Source organism: Equus quagga, chromosome 4 (assembly GCF_021613505.1).
Source record: "Equus quagga isolate Etosha38 chromosome 4, UCLA_HA_Equagga_1.0, whole genome shotgun sequence".
Taxonomy (NCBI): Eukaryota; Metazoa; Chordata; class Mammalia; order Perissodactyla; family Equidae; genus Equus; species Equus quagga.
Genome location: NC_060270.1, coordinates 87,689,759 through 87,709,320, shown reverse-complemented (window position 1 = coordinate 87,709,320; position 19,562 = coordinate 87,689,759). Strand labels below are relative to the sequence as shown.

General features: G+C 35.8%; 1 protein-coding gene across 5 annotated transcripts in view; it reads left to right on the top strand.

The window, feature by feature from the left end:
- The window catches only part of GTDC1 (glycosyltransferase like domain containing 1), a 397,164-nt gene that overhangs the window by 34,455 nt on the left and 343,147 nt on the right, over positions 1–19,562 (top strand). For 3 of the 5 annotated variants that reach the window (XM_046658952.1, XM_046658950.1, XM_046658953.1), the window contains one exon: positions 2,536–2,621. The exons of 1 other annotated variant lie outside the window; for it this stretch is intronic. The gene's annotated coding sequence lies outside the window, so the exon portion shown is untranslated. Of the gene's footprint in view, positions 1–2,535; positions 2,622–17,715; positions 17,735–19,562 lie in introns of those variants that run through there. One more of the 5 variants, XM_046658955.1, reaches the window with a different exon arrangement.

Below are 19,562 nucleotides of genomic sequence, written 5' to 3'. Positions count from 1 at the left end.
GGTAGTGATATTTGCATCTTTAGAATTACTGTTTAGGAAATAATTACCAGCAAGGATGTCAATAGTTTGTTAATTTTCTTAAAGATATATATTTTTTGTTATGTTGCATAGCTATCGTGTTTTGTGTAATGGTAACTGAAGTATTAAAAAACGGTTTGTTGGAAGAATTTTATTGTTCAAATCAGTTATTTTTTAATAAAGATTAAAACATTGGCATCACAATTGGCTTAAAAAAACCCCACTTTTCTTTTTTTTTTTTCTCCAATGTATTGGCCTTTAGTAAACAGATGGTCAGATTAAATGCTATATAAATGAAAGTGCCTCGGAGTGAAAATTTACAAGTATTTGGAAAAGGAAATATAGTGTTTAAAAAATTCTCTGGGCCTCTCATTCAGAGAGTTTCATTAATTATCCTGCTTAGCAGATGACGTCCTGTTATCAGCGGTCTGGACAAGACCCTTTTCTTGTTTTGTGGTATTATTCTTTTCCTTTAACCCCAGTTGCCACTCTGGTTTTCCTCACAAACCTCCCCTAGTAGATCCCCACTTGCTTGTGTTTGGTATATGCTCTTCGATTGGTACTTATCTTTAAAAAATATAGAGTGATTTTTATATTGTAGATATCTTAAGTTCAAACCTTCAGGTTTCTTTTTTCACTTGCTGTTTTTAGATTAGGCGTATTGTGGTATGTGTCTCTAGCTAATTGCTTCTAAACATAGTTTGTTCACACCTAAGTGATGCAGGTAATGGACACCTGGGTTGCCTCCAATGCCACTCAAACAATGCTGTGATAAATCTCCTCATATATGTTCAATATGGTCTTTTGTGTAAGTTCTTTGGGGGTGTATATCTAGGAGTGGGATTGTTGGGTCAGAGGACAGGGGCTTAAATCAGTATTTTTACACTCATATATATATGTCTTTTGATAGAATTTTTGTATTATTTGACCATTTTCTATCATTTGACCATTTTGTATCATTTGACCATTTGATTTACTTAGAGTCATGTCTTCAAGATCCATCCATGTAGTAACGTGTCAGAATTTTCTTTTTTAAGGCTGAATAATATTCTATTGTGTGTTTATATCACATTTTGTTTATCCATTCATCCATCAGTGAACACTAGTGTTGCTTCTACCTTTTAACTGTTGTGAATAGTGCTGATATGAATATGGGTGTACAAGTATCTGTTCAAGTCCCTGCTTTCAGTTCTTTTGGGTGCATATTCAGAAATGAAATTGCTAAATCATGGCAGTCTATTTTCATTTTTTGAGGAGCCACCATACTGTTTTCCATAAGGACTGCATCGTTTTACATTCCCACCAGCAGTACACAGGGTTCCAGTTTCTCTGTATCTTTGCCAGCATTTGACTAGGCAGTTTGTAAAACAAGAAGTCTATATTGTAATAATCATAATAGCTAACAATAAGTGAGAGTTCTCTGTGTGCCTAGGTAGTGTCGTATGTGCTTTACATGTATAGAAGCATTTAGTCCTCACAGCACATTTCCCTGATTGTGTATGTATATATTTACTGCACTGCACCAAATAATAGAGTTCCTAGGATAATGAAATGATAAACTGAAACTTTCACTTGAGGCATCAGTGTTCAATAGATAGTTCTATATCCAAAGGAAGTGCCACACTCTATGCAGAATTGTGGAAAGCTGGTTTCGTGACCTTTGAATACTTTCACTCACATAGAGATATGAAAAGAGGGAGAGCTTTCGCCAGGCAAATTTTTCTGGAATGTCATTGGAGTGCTGTGTGTTTTAGCCCTGCCTCCCACAATTTAGGGATGTCTGAATCTTTCATCAAGCCTAGCGAGAGGAGTTTCAACTGGAGTATATGGGTCCTGCAGTTGCGATCACAAGAGACCCATGACTGGGAAAGCTAAAGTGTTCTAGGGAAGTGGGAGTGGTTTTAAAGAAGTAATTGCACTCTTCTCTTTCATCAGGTCAGAGGTGTATGTATGTATTCCAGAATATGAATATCAACCTGCTGTTATTTGAAAGGGATCCTGCTGAAGAAGATTTTCTGCCAGGGCAAGAAGGCTCCAGCAGTAGTAAAGAGTTGTGGGGTGCACTATGAGGGGTCAGAGGTTAAGGGGCGTTGAGAGGAAACTGTTAGCTGAGGGAGCACTGCCCCTGGCAGGGGTTTTGCAATTGGAGGATCATACTCTTGGAAGAAAGCGCATAAGCTGCCCAAGAGAGGAAAAATCAGCTTTAAAACACCTGCCATATCCACATAGCCCTAGGTCATTTTGGTACAGTAGCAGTCAAATAAGAACTGTCCTACATGCCTGACCACTTTCTTCCCTCCCTGACCTTGTCTCTAGTGGGCTCAGAAAACTTAGGAAGATGGCAGAAGAGAAACTCCTTGGTGAGAAGAGAAGAATCTTGTTTGCTCCCTCACTGACAGTGGGCAGCTCTGGGCAAGCCCCAGCTGAATGGAGAACATAAGATTTAATGTTAAATATACTTTGGAGTTTTATTATTTGGATCTAGTCTTTTAATTTTGAAAAATTTTAAACCTACAGAAATCTTGAGGCAGTGATTTGGCGTACCTTGGAGATATTGCAAGTTTGGTTCCAGACCACCACAATAAAGTAAATATAGCAATAAAGTGAGTATTGCAGTAAACACAATTTTTTTGGTTTCCCAGTGCATGTGAAAGTTATGTTTACACTATACTGTAGCCTCTTAAGTGTTCAATAGCATTATGTCTGAAAAAACAATGTACATGCCCTAATTAAAAAGTACGTTATTGCTGACAAATGTTAACCATCATCTGAACCTTCAGCAAGTTGTAATTTTTTGCTGGTGGAGGATCTTGATTCAGTATTGATGGCTGCTGACTGATCAGGGTGGTGGTTGCTGAAGGTTGGGCTAGCTGTGGCAATTTCTTAAAATAAGACAACAGTGAAGTTTTTCACATCCAATGACTCTTCCTTTCATGAACGATTTCTCTCTAGCATACATTGATAGCATTTTACCCACAGTAGAACTTCTTTCAAAATTGAAGTCAGTCTTCTCAAATCCTGCCACTGCCTTATCAACTAAGTTTATGTAAAATTCTAAATCCTCAATCATCTTTACAGCATCTTCACCAGGAAAAGATTCCATCTCAAGAAATCACTTTCTTTGGTCATCACTAAGAAGTAACTCCTCATCTGTTAAAGTTTTATGAGATTGCAGCAATCAGTCACATCTTCAGATTCCACTTCAAATTCTAGTTCTTTTGCTAGTTCCACCACATCTGCAATTGCTTCCTCCACTTAAGTCTTGAACCTCTCAAAGTTGTCCATAAGGATTGGAATCAACTTCTTCCAAACTCCTGTTAATGTTGATATTTTGACCTCTTCCCATGAATCACGAATGTTCTTAATGACATCTAGAATGGTGAATTCTTTCCAGAAAGTTTTAAATTTACTTTGCCCAGATCCATCAGAGGAATCACTATCTATGGCAGCTGTGGCATTACAAAATATATTTCTTAAATAATAAGACTTGAAAGTCTAAAATACTTCTTGAATGGATATTGTGTTAGCAGGCATGAAAACAACAGTAATCTTGTACATCTCCATCAGAGCTCTTGGGTGACCAAGTACATTGTCAGTGAGCAGTAATATTTTGAAAGGAATCTCTTTTTTTTCTGAGCGTTAGGTCTCAACAGTGAGCTTAACATATTTAGTAAACCATGTTGTAAACAGATGTGCTGTCGTCCAGGCTTTGTTGTTCCATTTATAGAGCATGGGGAGAGTAGATTTAGCATAGTTCTTAAGGGTCCTAGGATCTTTGAAATGGTGAGTGAGCATTGGCTTCAACTTAAAGTGTCCAGCTGCAATAGCCCCTAACAAGACAGTCAGCCTGTCCTTTGAAGCTTTGAAGCCAGGCGTTGACTTCTCTTCTCTAGCTATGAAAGTCCTAGGTGACATCTTCTTCCAAGAGTAGGCTGTTTATCTACATTGAAAATTTATTGTTTAGTGTAGCCACCCTCATTAATTATCTTAGCTAGATCTTCTGGATAACTTACTACAGTGTCTACATCAGCACTTGCTGCTTCACCTTGAACTTTGATGTTATGGAGACAGTTTCTTTCCTTAAACCTCATGAACCAAGTTGCTCTCCTAGCTTCCAGCTTTTCTTCTACAGCTTCCTCACCTCTCTCTTGGCCATCATAGAATTGAAGAGAGTTAGAGCCTTGCTCTGAATTAGGCTTTGGCTTAAGGGAATGTTGTAGCTGGTCTGATCTATCCAGACCACTAAAATTTTCTCCGTATCAGCAATAAGGCTGTTTTGCTTTGTTATCATTCGTGTGTTCACTAGAGTAGCACTTTTAATTTCCTTCAAGAACTTTTCCTTTACATTCACAACGTGGCTAACTGACGCAAGAGGCCTAGGTTTTGGCCTGTCTCTGCTTTTGACCTGCCTTCCTCAGTTAGCTTAATCATTTCTAGCTTTTGATTTAAAGTGAGAGATGTGTGACTCTTTTCCCTTGAATACTTAGAGACCATTGTAGGATTATTGATTGGCCTAATTTCAGTATTGTCTCAGGGAATAAGGAGGCCTGAGGAGAGGGAGAGATGGGGGAATGGCAGGTTGCTGGAGCAGTCAGAGTACCCACAACACTTATTAAGTTTGCCATCCTATATAGGCATGGTTCGTGGCCCCCCAAAACAATTACAATAGAAACATCAAAGATCACTGATCACACACAGATCACCATAGTAAATATAATAATAGTGCAAAAGTTTAAAATATTGCAAGAATTACCAAAATGTGATACAGAGACAGGAAGTGAGCAAATGCTTTTGGAAATATGGTGCCCATAGACTTGCTTGACGCAGGGTTGCCACAAACCTTCAATTTGTAAAAAACACAATATCTGTGAAGTACAGTAAAGTGAAGCACAATAAAATGAGATATGTCTGTATAATAAACACGTCATACCTTTACCAGTTAGTAACATTTGGCTACAAGTATATATTTTATGTATACTTTTTTGGCAGGTGGAGTGTGCCTGAACCTTTTGAAAATGGCACTTTACTCCTAAATGCTTCACCTTGTTTATATTAAAAATTAAGATATTCTCATATGTAATCAGAATACCTTTATCACCCCAGGACTTAACCATTGACATAATAATGTTATATAATATATAGTCCATATTCAAGTTTCCCCAATTGTCTATCTGGGACTAGTCATTTGATATTGCTGAAGTGAGACTTACCATTTAAAGTGATTGCATTATTTTCTGTTACTTAGGAGGGACCAGAAAAGTCACGAGGATTACTTGAATTTTTACTCTAGAGCAGAGGTTGCTTTACTGCTGAATAGGTTTAATAGACCAGTAAGAGACAAAAATAAAGTTTTTACATGAAACCCATCTTTTCTGCATGGTCAGCATGTTGGGTAGACTTGTAAAAGGGCATCTCAATTCAGTATACTTTTGCTTTGTTCAAGAATAGATTTCTTATAGATGAAACAAAATTGACACGATGATAATTGTTGAAGGTAGGTGATATGGTTGATTAATGTCTTCTCTCTACTCATGTGTATATAAGAAAATTTTAATAATAAAAAGTTAAAGGACTTTTAGAGTCTTGTGTTTTCTAATTTATAGATTTAGAATGTTAGAAAATCACTTAATGTATTATTTTTTAGTATTAATATCAGAGGAAATCAACTTACAAAATTAAAGCACAGTAAAAATAATAATAGTTCCAATTTTTGAATATTTAATATGTATCAGGCATTAGGCTAAGTCTTTTCCACATTCGAACCTCTCCAAGGTAAATTTTATTCCTTTCATTAAAAGACAATTATTCTTTGGAGTTCATCACTCAGTCTGAAGGCTTCCCTTCATCTTTTCCTTAGTTTTGTCATTTGTCTCTGAAGTGGAGGAGGAACTGTGCCCAGGATTGGCACTAATAATGGAGTGGATGACCTAGGTGGAAGTGTAGGTGTTAGTGAAAGTTCATGTTGGGTCTAAAATTAAAGCTAAAGATTATAAGAAGCCGGGTTGAGTCTGGGGGATTTCAACATGGTGCGGTGTTGGCTCTAATTCAGATTTATCAGGTAGTACAGAGTTCTGAATAAGATGAAAGTGAGTAATTTCCCCTAAATTAAAATAAAAATAAAATAGTCGTAAAACCTAGTGTTTAACTTTGTTAGAATTTATTTGGAATTTCAAATATTTTGTGTATTAGCTATAGTGATAGTTTTGGTGTGGATAGAATTTTTTTTTTCTATTTTGAATATTTTTCTCACTTGCAATCTTAATACTAAATGTACGATGTTGTAACTTTGTCCTCAAAAACCACTTTTGATGGAAGTCAGTAAAATACACTCTAAATGTCTTTGTACACATTAGATACCTTAGTGACTTCTGAGTGTTAAACACAATTGATATCTTCCTTTTGTTTTAAGTTTAATATATTTTGTAAAGGTTTTAAAAATGAATAATCATTACAAAGAATTGTGCTGATAAATGAGATGACTATAGTTGATCTTTGTAAGAGAGAATTTACTCATCAATCTTGATTGTTTCTTAGCAATACAAAGTATTCCTATCCTGGGCATTTTCATATCTTTCTTCAAAGGCACATTTGACAATATTTTATATAACCTGATAGTTGTCCATCTGTCCTGAAACTCTAATTGCTTCTTCATTACCTAAATGTCCTCATTAAACTTCACATTCATACAATATATTCTTTCAGCTTAATAACCTACAGTTTGACTTGAGAATCATTTGGCTTGTCAGAATCTTAAAAGAGTTCTGGGAAATAAATTTCTTATGTATATTGTGAAGCTAAAAGTTATTGAAAATGTGTTATATTTTCATAATAAAACAAGTATAAAAATTTCACCTTGGGAGCTAGCTAACTATTTTCTTATTGTCCTTAGCCTCTAGGGAGGTAGTTTAATCACTCTTGATAAAGAAATAGCTTGGTTATATTTTGGCAAGTTGACTTGTATTCAGTTTAGATCATAATTTATGAAAATGCTAGGTTCATAGGGAATGTTGATTCATTCATCCATTAACAAATATTTATTGAGCACTTACAACATGCCGGGCTCTGTGACAGGCCCTGGGGATATAGTGGTGAGCAAAAACATGGGATCTCTGCTCTCTAGAAAAGGATTGTGGTTGTTTGAGAGCATGTAATGAGAGAACCTGATGTGGTCAGGTAGGAAAGGCTTCCTGAAGGAACTGTATCTTAGCCGCTATCTGAAGAACCTTCCAGTAGGGGCAGCATTTGCAGTGGAGGCCAAGGGGCACACTAAGGAACTGCAGGAAGGGTAGGGAAGCTGGAGTTCAGAGAGTGAATGCCTGTAAGATGAGGCTTACAAGAAAATTGGTGTTAAGAAAGAACTTCATTCTTTGTGAATGCTTTATAAAGAATATGAAATCCATAATTATCTTTATATTAACTTCTGCATGTCTGTTTTATGATAATAAACTCTGTTTTCAGATGCTTGCAGATTTAGAGATCCCTTAGAATTCATTTTCCCATTTGGTGCCTTAATCTCCTAGAAAGTAGTCCATTCTGTTTGGCCAACTCTTGCTTGACTATATCTAGCCCAGTTGCAGGGGCCCTTTCTTTCTTTTTGGAACTGGCTTCATTTTCAGACGCTTCTGATTATTAGAGAATTCTTTCTTATATGAAGCCAAAATTTTAGTTTCTACTCAATGATCCTAGTTCTCTGAGGCAAAACTGAACAAGTCCAGTTTGTTCTTAGACTCTTTCTTGTACATGAAGATTACTGATGTATAGTTACAAGTCTCTCTTTTCCAGACTTTTCCCCCCAAATATATGAAAAATTTTAAATATATGCAAAAGAAGACAGACTAGTAGAATGAAACCCCCTTTCTCTCCTACTCTGCATGTACCCATTGCCCGGCTTCAGTAATTATCAACCCATGGCTTTGTGTCATCAACGGGTACTTAATGAATGCTTTCTTTGCACTAGGTGCTGTTCTAGTTGCTGGAGCTATGGAAAGGGACCTATCAGTTTCTGGCCTTAAGGAGCTAACATTTCAGTGGGGAAGAAAATAAGAAAATCAATTAAAATAGTACAGCATGATGCATATAGTCATCTAATTTGCAAGAGAGTTGTGGGATTTTAAGGAAAAGGTACAGGAAAGCACTTTATCATGCTGATAAGTGGTAGAACTGGGGTGAGGGTGGGGAATGAGGAGGGGAATTAATATACAAATATAGGCTATAGGCTATAGAAACACTTACAGCAAGTCTTGGAGAAAGTGAGTGAAGTTCATCAGATATTAGGAACGTATCTAAAATAAAAAACCCCAGTGGTATGTAAAGTCTTATATCTATGTGTACTTAGGTAGGTATTTCTGTGGCGATGGTCCTTAGTTTTCATCAGACCCTCAAAGAGAGCTGTGATATAAAATAGGGCCACTGTATAGTCCCGTAGTTAGGCTTCTCTTAATGGTCAGCTCAACCACTTCTGAGGGCTAAAGAGCCAAGAGAAACTGAGAGACAGATGTTCAGTCAAATCAACTGTAGGTAATCTTTATTATTGCACATAGATAGAACAGTAAATATTTGCATGCTTTTTACAGCTTAGAAATCTAATATTTATATATATGCACTGATTATATATCTTAAAATATGAAGTAATTGGTTTACTTATTATACCCAGAGGTCAGGGATTCAATACTTGAGATAGCTAGAGATAGACGATATCATACCCAAAGAAAAAATGTGCTCTTTCTCCAGACAGCATTAGGGTCCTCACTTAGTCCAGTTTGAAATGCATGCTGTGTGAACACAAGGAAGACTTAAGAGTGTTAAGAGTTCAAATCTATTCTTACCTGTTGAGACTTACCAAAGATGCACCATTAATGCTGATCTTGATACTTAGCCAGATTTGTCCTGCCTGAATTTTGAGACCCATGTAATGTCTTTCAGTACAGCTACACGAGAGCATAGGCATATATCTGCACACACACTAATGCAGTTGTACAGTTCCCTCTTAGAGATTTTCCAACCAAGGAAGCAGGTACTATTTACAATATGTAGTAGACAAAATAGAAGCAGGTGCTTCCCGCTTGCTCTAATCTTTGCAGCCCTTCTTTCACTTTGTACTTGCTTGCATCTGTCTGCTACATGTGTCTCTATGTTGTTTTTCTTATGTTCTAGACTAGATGTGTGACAGAAAAGCTGATGTACTCTTTTTTTTGTTCATTCATAATATCACTTTGTGCTTCAATACTGTGGTTAACTATTTGATCATTCCTTTTATGTATGATTTGCTTGTTTACTTTGTATCCTGTCTGCTATTCAAGAATTACATGTATACTCTAGTTTGGCAAAAATGATGAACTCTGATTAGTTTTTGCAAAATATCTTGGAAATTTCATTGACGTGGCTTTGTGCTGCATTTTGTTAATGTGTATGATCATTTGAGTGTTTCAGAAATGGAATTACTTGATAATTTGTATAAATTATTTAAAAAAATGAAATAAAATGACAAGGTTTATCCTTTTGAATTGATAGGATTTAACTGTTTAAAACTGTTTTAAAATCATATCATTCTCTATAAAGGAAATTTACAAAAGTCTTATTTCTTGTTTGTGTTTCAATTACATAATCTAAATAAGTCGTATCTCCCTTTAGACATGTCCCAGTTTATTGAAAATTTTTATTTGATTTCTGTAGTGAGCATATAGATAAGTGGCTACGTACATTATTTGGGATACATTTTATAAATAGTAGTGGAAGTCAATCTCAGAATTCTGTGTCACTATTATTTTTCTTTAATGCTTCTGTTTTAGTACAGAGTGCTGAGATGTAGTGGATAAAACACATAGTTCCGCCCTCAAAGAGTTTACATTCTAATAAGGAAGAAAGACTAATGTGTAAAAAACTTGGGTGGAATACATGGTGTAAGAGAGGCACAAATAGAGAAAAAGGATTATTTCATATTAGGCATTCCTTAAAGGATGTGATGCTTGAGCTGGACCTTAAGTAACTAGTAGAAAATTGGCAGGGGGAGATTTGGGAAAAGGACATCTCAGGCTGAGCACATCACACGAAAAAGGCAGAATTGCACAGCATGTCACTGAAGAGTCTCTGGTGGTCCTGCATAGGAGCAGAGGGAGACCATTGACTGTTGAATTGAGTTTGACTGTCTTGTAAGCATATATAGATCATATTTGTTAGGCAATGGACAGCCCTTGAAGGTTACAGAACATCTCTTATGTGTCAGACCTGAATGTGTCTGCTGATTTATTTATAACATCTCGTTTAGTAGCTATTACAACCCTCATTTTAAAGAAGAGAAAAACAGACCCAGAGGAGTTAAGTGACTTACTCAAGGTCTCATAATGAGTAATTGTCAGAGCTAGGATTCAGACGAAGTGTTCTTTTGAATCTGCATGCTTCATTTTTTTTTAAGTGAAAGAATGAGACAATCAGGCTAAACTTTAGCAGTGTTACCAAAGCAGCTGGTTTCTTGGATGAGGGAGTAATATTGTAGAGTCATGGTGACCAGTTGGGAGGCTATCTTAGTGATTCAGACAAGTAGTAATATGACACTTGAATTTGTGGTGGTAATGATCCGAGTGAAAAGGAGAGTTTGTATATGAGATTATGGTGGCAGAATTGTCAAGTCTGGGTAATTAAGGATGCATGCATTCAGGAGATATTGGGAGGAAAGAGGTTCCTGTGAGAAATGCAGAGAAATAAAAACAGCAAGCCAGAAGAGTGTACCATTATGGAAGTCACAAGAAAGTTTCAAAGATGGGATAATGAACACTGTTAAATGCTGTGTAGATTTGAAGATATATGAGGAGCAGCTCATTTGGTGTTTGGTGACCACTGGAGGGTGACTGTAGCAGAGTGGTATGATTAGAAACCAAATAATCAGGAATTGAAGAGTGAGTTTTAAGACAAGGATATGGAGACAGTGTTGTGGACTCCTTGGAAAAAATTTAGTGGAGAAAGTTGAAATGATCAAGGATTAAGGCAAAACATTTTAATGGTTGAGGCAAATAGGTGAATTTGTCAGTAGCTAAAAAGGCATTGATGATAAGAAAGGGGTTGAAGATTTTAGAGAGGGAATAATTGGTGGTTTACAGTTTTAAAAGAAATGGGCAGGTTTAACTCAGATGTGTAGGCTAAACTTTGAGAGAAAAAGGAACCATTCTTGTGAATTAGGAGGGAAAGAAAGTATGAGTTGTCTACTTATAAACGAGCTATCTACTTATAATTTATAGGAGGCTTATATTCATCTGGCTTATGTTAAATGACCTAGAAAGTTTATTGAAGGAAAAGAGGAGTCATCTGCTAAGAGACAGTAGGTTTGATAACTTTCAAAAAGAAGGAAAAATTTGGAACAACTGCTGTGATAAAAAAATAAAATAAAGCAAGAATTCCCAAAGCAAGAATTGCTAGCCAAGAATCTAAGCATACATTGTTATTGGCACCAACTAGCATGTGTCTTTTTTCTTCATCAGTGTTCAAAAGTTTGGGAAACAGAAAGAAGATGTTACCTGGTGAATTTGCTCCATATTAGGGATTGGCAGTTGGGCCATAGAAGGTTAAGTGAGCGAGGGTTTCTTCATTAGCATTGAGAGTGTAAGTGACATTGTAAATCCTAACTTCTTACCCTGGTATATAAAAACCTTCCACATTTGATACAAATGTATATTCTTAATGATGATTGAATATATGAAGGAGTGTTACCCTATCTGACCTTCAAAAATTTACTCTTCTAATTTTACCTTATCCTTTTACTAGCACTCTAATTGAACTGAAATACGGAAGCATCTTGGTATAGTAGAGCCAGTCCTTCATTCAGCAAACACTTACTGTGCGGGAATGACATCAAAAGCACAAATGCCAAAAGAAAAAATAGATATATTAGGCTTTATCAAAATGTAAAACTTTTGTGCTTCAAAAGACACTATCAAGAAAATGAACAGACAACCCCATTGAATGGGAGAAAATATTTGCAAATCATATTTCTGTTAAGGGACTTGAATCCACAATATATTAAAACCTCTTGCAAACTTAACCACTGTGCTACTGGGCTGGCCCTGAGAAGGTGCTCGTTATTAAGGATAACAATATTAAGCCCTCTGATCCATGATCATGGAATGTCTTTCTATTCCTTTTTTTCCTATTTATTTCTTTAATATCTTTCAATAACATTTTGAATTATCAAAGTGCAATTTTTCTGCTTCTTTTGTTAAATTTATTCCTAAGTGATTGTTTTTGGTGCTGTTTTAAATGGAATTGTTTTCTTATTTTCAGTTTTGGATTGCTCGTTGCTAGTGTATAGAAATACAATTGACTTTTGTATATTGATCTTCTATCTTGCAAACTTGCTGAACTCACTTATTAGATCTAATAGTTTTTAGTGGATTCTTTAGGAATTTCTATATATAAGGTTTTCTTATTTGCAAATAGAGATGTTTTGCTTTTTCTTTTCCATTCTGGATGACTTTTATATCTTTTTCTTGCCTAACGTCCTGATTAGAACTCCTAGTACAATATTGAAAAGAAGTGATGAGAGTGGACCTTCTTGTCTTATTCTTGATTTTAGGAGGAAAGCTTTTTAGTCTTTTACCATTACGTATGATGCTAGCTGAACATTTTTCCTACATTGTTTTTATCAGGTTGAGGAAATTCACTTCTATTCTTAGTTTCTTGAATGTTTTCTGTTTCAATCATGAAAGGAGGTTGGATTTTGTCAAATGCTTTTTTTCGTTTTTTGGTCTATTGAGATGATCATATGGTTTTTGTCCTTTATTCTGTTAATAGGATGTATTCCATTGATTGAACCAATGATTGATTCCATTGTTGAACAAACCTTGCATTCCTGGGATAAATCTCACTTAATCATGTCTCTTTTGATGTATTTTTGATTTGGTTTGCTAGTATTTTGTTGAGAATTTTTGCATCTATATATTTAGAAGCAATATTGGTCTATAGATTTCTTGAGATAGCTTTTGTCTGGTTTTGGTATCAAGGTAATAATAGCCTCATAGAAATGAGTTGGGAAGTGTTTTGTCTTCTATTTTTTGGAAGAGTTTGTGAATGATTTGTGTTAATTCTTCTAAATGTTTGATGAAATTCACTATTGAAGGTGAATCCTGGGCTTTTATTGATGGGAAGTTTTTTGATTACTAATTCAGTATCTTTACTTGTTGTACGTCCATTCAGATGTTCTATTTCTTCTTGATTTTCAGTAGTTTGTGTCTTTCTTAGATTTGTTCATTTTATCTAGATTATCTAATTTGTTGGCATATGTTGATTCATATTATTTCCTTATATCCTTTTTATTTCTATAGGATCAATAGTGATATCCCCTCTTCTCCTTTTTCTTGGTTATCTAGCTAAAGCTTTGTTAATTTTATCCATCTTTTCAAAGAATCATCCTCTAGTTTTGTTAATTTCTTCTATTGTATTTCTATTTTTTATCTTTTTAATTTCTGCTAATCTTTGTTATTCCATTTTTTCTGCTTGGATTTAGTTTGCTCTTCTTCCTCTAGTTTATCAAGGTTATTTGTTTAAGATCTTCTTTTTTATTTTAGGCATTTATTTATAGCATTTACAGCTATAAATTTCCCTGTGAGCACTTACCTAGCTGTATCCCATAAGTTTTGGTATATTGTGTTTTCGTTTTCATTCAACTCATAGTATTTCCTAATTTGCCTTTTGATTTCTTCTTTGACCTATTGCTTATTTAGAAGTGTATTGTTTAATTTCTGCATCTTCATTAATTTCTAAATTTTCCTTCTGTTTTTGATTTCTAATTTAATTTCATTGCGGTTGGAGAGCTTACTTTGTATGATTTCAGTCCTTTTAAATATACTGAGGCTTGTTTTATAGCCTAATATATGATCTGTCCTGAAAGAATGTTCTATGTATGCTTGAGAAGAATGTCTGTTTTGCTGTTGTTGGGTGTAGTGTGTTCTATTGATGTCTTTTAGGTTTAGTTGGTTTATAGTGTTGTTCCAGGCTTCTGTTTCCTTTTTGATGTTCTGCAAGTTGTCTTAGTTGTTTCTTTCAATAACAGTATTAAAAGTGAGGTACTAAAGTTTCCAACTATTATTGTTGAATTATGTATTTCTTCCTTCAATTCTGTCAGCTTTTGCTTCATGTAGTTTAGTATGGTCTTATTTTGTGCATATATGTTTACAACTGTTGTGTCTTCCTGATAGATTGACCTTTTTTCCCTACAAAATGTCCTTCTTTGTCTCTGCTTGTAATTTTTCTTTTAATGTCTATTTTGTCTGGTATTAGTATAGTCTATCCAGATCTCTTTTGGTTATTGTTGGTGTGGTATATCTTTCCCATTCTTTTACTTTCAACCTATTGCATCTTTGAAAATAAAGTATGTCTCTTGTAAATAGCATATACAGTCATAGGCTGTATAACGCCATTTCGGTCAGTGGCGGTCTGCATATACAACGGTGGTCCCATAAGATTAGTACCATATAGCCTAGGTATGTAGTAGGCTATACCATTTAGGTTTGTGTAAATATACTTTATTATGTTTGCATAATGATGAAATTGCCTAACGATGTGTTTCTCAGAACGTATCCCCATCACTAAGCAACATGTGACTGTAGTTAGATCATACTTTCTTATTCATTCTACCAGTGTGTGCCTGTTGGTTGCAGTGTTTAATCCATTAACTTTTAGTGTAATTACTGATAAGGTAGGATTTACATCTACCGTTTTGCTGATTGTATTATATATGTCTTCTTTTTTTGGTTCTCTATTACTCCATTATTTCCTTCTTTTGTGTTAAATAGCTGTTTTCTAGTGTACCATTTTAATTCTCTGTTGTTTCTTTTACTGTATTTTTTGTTCTTTGTTGTTATTATATTCACACATACATTCCTCCACACTTCAAGTTTCCAACAGCACCTAGAGCTTGAATTTCCTAAATGGTTTTCATGAGGAAATAATACCAGGGTTCTGGCCTGCCAGTGGTCAAGAAATTTGCCTGAGAATTTTTTCTTGGGAAACAGTTATATATTCTTGTACAGTTTGAACCTTCTTTAATTCAAATTTGCAGCAAGCTGTCTGTTCCCTCTCTTCCCCTTTCTTTTGTTCCCTCCCTATCTCTATTGCTCCTTCTAATTCATTCAACAAACATATTTTAAATGCATGTACTCTATCAGGGGCTTGGGATGCAGTAATGTATAAAACAAATGGTCTCTTCCCTTATCTTAGGATGTAAAGTAGATTTCACTAACTCAGATTCTTTGAGGAGCATTGAAATATGCAGGGAATATACAGTAGGACAGGGTGGGATCTGTAGCCAGTTTCAAGGGTATTCCCTTTCAGATTAAAACAAAAGAGGTCTGCAGGCCATGGATTGCCTCTTTTTTAATGCAAAAATTTCTCTGTAGTAGGAATTGCTGCAAGTTCTTTAACCAGCTCTCACTTGTCACATCATTTTTTAGGTTTGAATAGTTTAATTTACCCAAATCAGTCTTGAAAACGTGCTCCAGTAACCAGTGCGCTTTAAAGTTTTGAGTATTTTCAACTGTTTAGTTCATGTTAGATCAAACCAGCTGTTAAAATTTATTATGCTCTGTAGTGTTTTACACATCAGATATGGCCTTTAAAGAATAGAGTCATCTTAAAATTTATTTTAAAAAGTACCCAAGTGCCCATCAACAGATGACTGGGTAAAGAAGATAGGGTGTGTGTGTGTGTGTGTGTGTATATATATATATATATATATATATATATATATACAGTGGAATACTACTCAGCCATAAAAAAGACAAAATCATGTCTTTTGTGACAACATGATGGACCTTGAGGGTATTATGCTAAGTGAAATAAGCCAGACAGAGAAAGATAAACAATGTGTGATTTCGCTTATATGTGGAAGATAGACACATGGATAAGCAGAACAGATTAATGATTACCAGAGGGGTAAGGGGTGGGGGGAGGGCGAAAGGAATAGGGGGGCATATATGTATACTGATGTACTAGACTATTGGTGGTGAACACGATGCAGTCTATACAGAAACTGAAATATAATAGTGTATACCTGAAATTAACACAATGTTATAAGCCAATATGACCTCAACAAAATAATTAAAAATAAATAAAATTTTTTTAAAAACGTAAAAGTATCTTTAAGCCCTCATTTTGGTTTTGATTATTTTTTATAGTCTTATAGACAGATTGTAGTTTCTTTTATACAGTTTTTTTTCCCTCAAAAGATGGAGGGAGGGGCTGGCCCAGTGGTATAGTGGTTAAGTTTGTGTGCTCCCCTTCAGCAACCTGGGGTTGCGGGTTCAGATCCTGGGTGTGGACCTACACACTGCTCATCAAGCCATACTGAGGCGGCGTCCCACATATACAAAAGAGGAAGATTGGCACAGATGTTAGCTCAGGGCCAGTCTTCCTCAAGCAAAAAGAGAAAGATTGGCTACAGATGTCAGCTCGAGGCCAATCTTCCTCACACAAATGCACAAAAAAGATGGAGGGATAACAGATAAGCTTTTGGATTTATTTTCTTTTTTTTAATGTGAGGTTTGTGTGTTTGAAAAATATTATTTCCATCAAAGGACTGGATATAAGTTGTTCTGGCAATGAACTCTGTATCCATAATATATGACATATATTTTAGGGATTCATCTGATGTACATACATCATGTATTCAAAAAGTTAATCCAGGAGAATAGGGGAATTTTACTTTTCTAGTGGTGATGACAATAGTGTTTCCTATACTGTGTGACCCTGAATAAGACTTGGTTGGGAGCTTAGAGCTGTGAGAGACATAGGTTTAGTAGGAAGTAAAGGTTTACTCTTCATTGTACTGCCAAAAAAGTCTTGTGCTAATGAAAATTATGCCTAAAACACAAAAGCTTGCTTTTTTGTTTGCTCATCTTCGTGGAATTTGTATTTGATTACTAGCCTGATATATTTTACCATCAAGGAACAATTATGGTCATATCATTTGGTCATTAATCTCTGCAGATAACTAACTTTGGTTAACTTTTAATGGGACATTTGCCACTACCATCCTAAAATTCTTTCCCCAAAGCTACACTGATGTCACTATTTCTGTTCTATTTGTATTTAGTTACCTTCATGCAAACATCATCACTAAAATGTTTTCTAGCTGGGAAAATTACGTTTACATGAAAAAGGAGAATCTTTTTACTTCTTCCTCCTCATTTGATTAGAAATTGCATCTGAAGCTTTATAAAAAAAAATAAATAAGTGAAAGCAGTCAATAAACAATACACTGGCCTAAACTGGTAGACACATCTGCAGAGTACAGAATGTCTGCCTCAGGAGTGCAGTGTTTTATCATTCTTTTTTCTTTTTCCATTCAAATCTGTTTTTCTTTTTTCCACAATTTTGCTCTGCATTCTCTATCCATTAAAATATTTTGTGGAAATATTGTACTCTAGGGAGCCCTGGTAATTGCTGATAGCTTTCTACAGGTATCTTTTATGGTATAAGCTGAAACATGGGTGCCATGACTTTGTCTTTTAGGAGGCACTTTCTTGACATCCTTGCTTAGAACTTCCTGTTGGAAAGATGTGACACTAACCTTTCAGGTGATACTTTATTTCAACAGAGTATACAGTTTGACTCTAACAGGAGAATCAAGCAGCCCTGAAGGCTCAGGTCTCCAGAGATCAACCTGAAGTCCAAGGGGCTATGGGCTGTGGTTCCGCTAATCAAAAAGACGATACTTGCAGAAAGGTATCATGTAAGTTTGCAAGAAATAATCACTAAGCTCTTTAACTTGCTGTGAATACAGCCCCAAACATCTGTTTTGGTGACCTCTTGCTACTTTACAGACTGCTTGTAAAACTTACGGGCTTAAAATATTTCTTTTGCTCAGGAGTCTGTGATTTGGAAGGATTCAGTTGGCATAGTTCCTCTTTGCTAGCCTTTGTGTCAGCTATGTGGCTTGAAGGGGAGGGCTAGAATCGTCTGAAGGCTTGCTTAGGCACACGTCTGCTGGTTGATGCTGGCTGTCAGCTGAGATAACAAATGAGAGTCTTGCTCAGAACACCTGCAGGTGGCTTTTCCATGTCACCTGGGCTTCCTCACAGTATGGTGGCAGGGTTGTAAGGGTGATAGGGACAGGATTTGGGGAAAGAGGGAGAAAGAGAGGGGAGAGAGGAAAGGAGAAAGAGGGAGTAGAGTGGGAGAGGAAAAAAGGAAGGAGGGGAGAGAGAGAGAGAGAGAAAACCTTTATTGCATTTTATAGCTTACCTTTGAAAGTTACACAGTATTACTTCTGAGGCATTTTGTTCCTTGATACTTAGCCCTGCTCAGTTTAAGCTGGAGAGGAAATTTTCCCTGTCTCTGAGTGAGGGAGTGACAAGCTCCTGGAAGGGCATGTGGGACTGAAAATATTGCTGTGGCCATTTTTGGAAAATACAGTCTGCCACAACTTTTTACCTGGTTGCCTGTGTTCTCTTACCTCTGGCCTCAGACTCAGTGACTCACGTGTGTGAGGTCGGTGTTCAGTAGTTAAGTGTAGAAAGTAGAAGATGAGGATACAGATTGAAATACTTTGCTATGATTAATAGACAGCTCCTTTAATAACATTGTTCTTTTTTGTAATTGTATCTTTTTTTTTGAACTGTGTCCTTGTCATTAGGAGGCAGGGTTAAAAGTGCAAAAACTAGAATTTTATGTTATGACAGCTTTATTGAAAAGTACTGTGCTATATTACAGTTGAATGACCAGGATTCAAATCTCAGTTCTGCCTCTTTGTAGCTGTGTGACATTGGGGCAGTTACTTTGCTTCTCTGAGTTCACACATCTACAAAGTCAAGGTGATTTATACTTTCCTTATAGAGCTGGTTTGTAAAATAGAGATATTGTAGGTAAAGGGACAGCTCACTGACTGGGAGCTCCTGGGTTCTCATCTATGATCATTAGTCAGGTTGATGAAAATGTGTGATTTAGGATGTTAAATTGATTGTGATTCAGATGGCTAGATTAAGAAACCAATTTAAGATATGTAGGTAGTTTGAAACTAGAACAAATATAAGTGCTTGTGACTGAAAGAAATTAGAATAGAAGAAAAACTATGAAGAAATTCTGAAAGAAAGGTACCTTATCTCTTCTCAGCTACAATCAACTTTTTACTGAAATGAATGCTTCAAAGATTTATTGAAATAATTAAGTCTTAGTTAAGGCACTTTATTAAATGTCCTAATACCTTAGTTTGAAATGTTTTATATTTAGTGAAAAGTGAAATTTTTTTTCTGTTTTTATTTTTCTAATTGTAAAAGTAATACATATATGTTCTGGAAAAGAAGCTGAGGATGGGGCTGGCCCCGTGGCCGAGTGGTTAAGTTCGCACGCTCCGCTGCAGGCGGCCCAGTGTTTCGTTGGTTTGAATCCTGGGCGCGGACATGGCACTGCTCATCAGACCACGCTGAGGCAGCGTCCCACATGCCACAACTAGAAGGACCCACAACTAAGAATATGCAACTATGTACCGGGGGGCTTTGGGGAGAAAAAGGAAAAAAAAAATAAAATCTTAACAACAACAAAAAAAAAAAAAAAAAAAAAAG